The sequence below is a fragment of the Leptodactylus fuscus genome, chromosome 1, assembly GCF_031893055.1.
Source record: "Leptodactylus fuscus isolate aLepFus1 chromosome 1, aLepFus1.hap2, whole genome shotgun sequence".
Classification (NCBI taxonomy): Eukaryota; Metazoa; Chordata; class Amphibia; order Anura; family Leptodactylidae; genus Leptodactylus; species Leptodactylus fuscus.
The window spans coordinates 42,338,223-42,343,159 of record NC_134265.1 but is presented as its reverse complement, the minus strand read 5'-3'; positions in this window follow the sequence as shown (position 1 = coordinate 42,343,159).

Here is a 4,937-nt window from a genome sequence, read left to right as displayed (position 1 = left end):
GTATACCTATTGTGCCACTCCCATACATTTCTAGGGCTATTCATTGTTGTTTTACTCATCACTTTGCTTGTTTGTTACTTCACTTGTTCTAAAGCACCAGGGATTATATTAATGCTACTGAGGTGCAACCAAAATTGTGGGTGTCGCAAGTACTATTGTTGGGCATTGATTCATCATGATCTGACTACAAACCCCAGCAGAAGAGACTAGGGCCATTATTATGCTGACAGAGTCTGGTATGTCTACCACTAGAGGTCAGCAACCCCTCCTCCATCCACAAGCCGAGCGGACCATCCACAGCCATTCTCTCAATGTTATTCCTCTGTCCTAAATAATGAATACCGAGAGCCGAGTCATGCCATTAAGTAAAGTACATTCTGTGTATTGGTCCTGAATCACTAATTTCCTCATAAAATCTATTTATTAAGATGACATCAGACAGTGAGTCAACACGCGAGATCCAGCTGTAATCCTCCATCAGTCGCTTAAAAAAACATAAAGTTCAGGAGAAACCTCATGATTTTATTCCCCTGAGTTACAGTAACTGGAGAACAAGTGACATCATATAGAGAGGGAGATACAGAGTCCGTAAACTGATTATATCCTGATTGAATCAGTGGTGTAATGGATGGTACAGTCTGTGCACGCTCACTGAGTGACAATGTATCCATGTAACGTCACGAGGAGCTCCAGGTGGATATACTGTAGCTGGTGATAAAATGATTCCTCTTGGATTTTTTGTTCCTTTCAACTTTTAAAGGGGTTGTGACCTTCAGACCTCTGTTTTCCAAACTGTTGGTCACAACCTACTGGATTGTCATGTAAAGACCTCTGTGGGGGGTTCCCTTAAGCAAAGGGTAGGGCGCCAACTTACCACCTCTCACTGGGGGCCCAATGACCACTCCCATCACTACTGGTGGCAGTGCCTATTCCTTATCGGGCAAGGGAGTGAGTGTTATGTATGGTTTATTTCACCACTGATCCCTCTGAATGCACAAAAGCTGAAGTTTGCTGAGAGTACTGGGGCGGAGAGTACAGGAGCTAGGTAAGTATGAAGGTTTTTTTAGGGTCCACATTAGCAAAGTTCTCAATAAGACACTAATCTACCAGTCCAGGGTGGTTTAACGCCCCAAATAGTAATAACAGGTTCCCTATAAATTTAGTGGCTGAATAGAAACAGGATACAGTTGAAAACCCAAACAGGGATGTTATTTTTGAATGGGGTTAGGTATGGTAGTAAGGGGTTCCAAACAAATGTTTCACCCAAAAGTGGGTCCTCCCTTCAGAAAGTTGGGAAACCATTGCTTTAGACTATCCTTTTCGGTGGGTCTCCCAATAACAAGATGACTAGAGCTTGATGCACTGTTAAGACTGCTAAAAATCTGGAAAATTTGGAATTCCACTGCCACACTTCCACAGAAGCATGGTATGGTGTCCATATACATGAAGAGATTGTCTGTGTAAATCACTGATGGGCTGAGTCCTCCAGAGAAAGAGAGATACTTGTACTCAGTCTTGTCTCTGGTGACGGGATGAAAGTCCAAATGGGGGACCCATTGTCTATAGTAGTTTTTCTAAAATAACATTTAAAGGGTGTATCCCAAGAGAATCAATTATAGACTATTCACAGGATAGATGATAATGTATAACCTCTGATGACGTCACTGCTCGGACCCCACTGATCACCAGCTTGGAGGTCACAAGCACCCATTCTAGAAGACTCATGCTGGTCCCAAACATGCAATGTCCTGCTATTTAGGGTTTATGGGACTGATTGAGGATTTGGGACTAACAATATTGGCTATCTCTTTGGCAATCCCACAGACTTTGACAGGAAGATTAAAGTGCATGCTTGACCACTGCTCCATTCTAACTCTCCAGAACAGGGCTTCAGACACCTATTCTAGTTTTACCAGCGACTGGACCACAGTGATCATATATTTATCACGGGACAGGTCTCTCTTCTTAGAAAATGGAGATGGTAGAATTCTTTTAACTCCCTCTTTATGTTTAAATACAGCTTTGCTGCCCTGTGCTCCCTGCCTGTACTCTGCTCAGAGAAGAGTCAGCAGCTTCTCCCAGCTCACAGTGAGTGTAAGGAGAGTCTATCTACTTCTAACTAGCTGCTTGCATTACAACTGATAGGATGTTAGTCATAGACAGCAAGCAGCCCAGTCATAGACAGCAAGCAGCCCAGTCATAGACAGCAAGCAGCCCAGTCATAGACAGCAAGCAGCCCAGTCATAGACAGCAAGCAGCCCAGTCATAGACAGCAAGCAGCCCAGTCATAGACAGCAAGCAGCCCTGATTGTGTTCAGATTTCTCTTTTTCTGCATCAGTGATCTTTTTAGCTGCATCATAACCTGGATTTGGTGTCCAGTGTCCCTGGATGCTTTTCTCAGCTATAATGGATAATTGGGGGCAGCGTGTTGCTTATTGTAAACAGCCCCTGTTTCAGAGAGAAATGGGTACATTAGCAGCAGAAAAACTGATAGGTCACTATGTATGAAGGTTTATACAGCAAGACAGCAAATTGCCCAGCAATCTCAGGTACCCTTTATGTCAAATATCTTTGTAATCCAGGGCAGGGCAGGACAGGTTATCCAGAGAAGGAGGCTCGCCTTGTAGCTGAACTCTACTATGGTTAAGAAATGAGGAAGGATACTGACCAGAGGACCCCTCCCCCCCCCCCTCCAGTAACTCTCAATGCCCTGATAAGATAAATGAAACATATAAAAGATCTCGGACAACCCCTTTAAAACCTGTCAACACAATTTCATTTTCCATCTTTTTTAATAATAACGCATCTTTAGATCGATGCAATCCACAATGAGAGATGAAAGTCTATTGTACGATATACATTACTCTCCTATGTGGCTACTGACAAGGCCGTGAGCTCATGATATTCAGATATTACTCGGTATCTTATATACCTGTATCTCTGCGCCCAGCACATAACACCAGCATGTTCCTGGTGTCACATGATAGTCACAGACAAGTTCTTTGTTATTTCTCTCTATAGAATGACTGTGTGTCCTACTTTCCTTTACTCCACCCTCTGGTGTCTTATACAACCCAATCTGCTGCCTGAATCAGGTCAGATATCTGGAAGGGAAATCTGTCGACTAAGATTACTTTGATTTCCGCTGTAGACAATAGACAATGCTTAGCAACCAGCAATGCAAGATAAACTGTATACAGCCAAAATTTATTGTACTATGTTTTATTTACTGTCTATCCTCCTTTGATAAGCTTATCCGGGGGTCTTATTTCTGGGAGGCTCCATGTCAGGGGTTCTGATAACCAATTCGCCATGCTACCAGCTTAAGACTGAAGCTGCACCAGATATGAGCATCATCACTATTACAACTATATCTTCATAGCTGGCCATACACATCAGATCTCTGTTGCCAGAATGCTCACTAGACTGGTTATTTATTCCCCCAGGCCCCCGATACACATGCATGCTCAGTTCAGCCAAGGGTGCATGTGTTCTGAATAAGAAGGTCTCCTGACAGTCATTTCTCACTTTAAGAAGAAAGGTTGGGCATGTTGAAATCAACATTTATGCCTCATGCACATGGCCATGAGGGATTGATGCACTCCAGTGACACATATGATATTCAATGTATAATCCGAGCACCTTCTGGGGGTTCCATTGTCACAGTATCATTTCTCTGACTTATAGGTACCACCTTTACTACTGTATCAGGTGATAGATACAGGGTTGTAACTACCGGGGTAACAGTGGTAGTGGCTGCCACAAGACTCGGGATACTAGGGGGCCTGGTGGCAGCTGCTACCTATGCAGATTTTTTTTTTTTTTTTTTTTAGTAGGCCGTTACCTGCTGGGGGGCCATGTCAAATATTCACCTTGGGGCCCCACCATTACTAGTTACAACACTAGATAGATAGATAGATAGATAGATAGATAGATAGATATGCAAAAGATATAGAAAAGTAAATAAAAAGCAGATTTGAAGTACATTTTGTGGAATGTTAGATGTCAGATAAATACATCAAATAGGCATAATAGATTGCTGGATGGATGGATGGATAGTGGATGGATGGATAGATAGCTGGATGGATGGATAGTAGATGGATGGATGGATAGTGGATGGATGGATGGATGGATGGATGGATGGATAGATAGTAGATGGATGGATAGATAGCTGGATGGATGGATATATGGATGGATAGTACATGGATGGATAGGTAGCTGGATGGATGGATGGATGGATGGATAGTGGATGGATGGATGGATGGATGGATAGATAGCTGGATAGATGGATGGATGGATGGATAGTACATGGATGGATAGATAGCTGGATGGATGGATAGATGGATAGATAGTACATGGATGGATAGATAGCTGGATGGATGGATGGATGGATAGTAGATGGATGGATGGATAGTGGATGGATGGATGGATGGATAGATAGATAGATAGATAGATAGATAGATAGATTTTATTTCTTAGATAATAGATAAAGTAGATAAATAGGTAGATAAATACATATAGAGAGATGTGATGGATATAGGAAAATAGATATATAGATGATAGATAGGAAATGTATCTTCTGAGTTGTTAAATGGTAGACTAATACATATAGATGAAGATAGATAGAATATAAACAAAGTAGATAGAAAGATAGATTTATAGACAGACAGTTTCTATAACTGTTTCATACATTGGCTGAGATGTTTCTTGCCATGCCTATACTATATGTAGCACTGCCATGTAATATCCTGTACTTGCAAATCCATTCCTCTTTATGTCTGAAACACAGAAGCGTGCTTTTTAACCATTCGTCTCCCTGTCTGTTTCCAAGCAAGTGTGAGCCAATGTCAGGCAGTTGCAATATTGGCTAAGCATCCTCCTGCTCTCCTAGGAGGAGGGAGAAGGTGCTGATTCTGCCTTGTAGCGTCAGCATTGC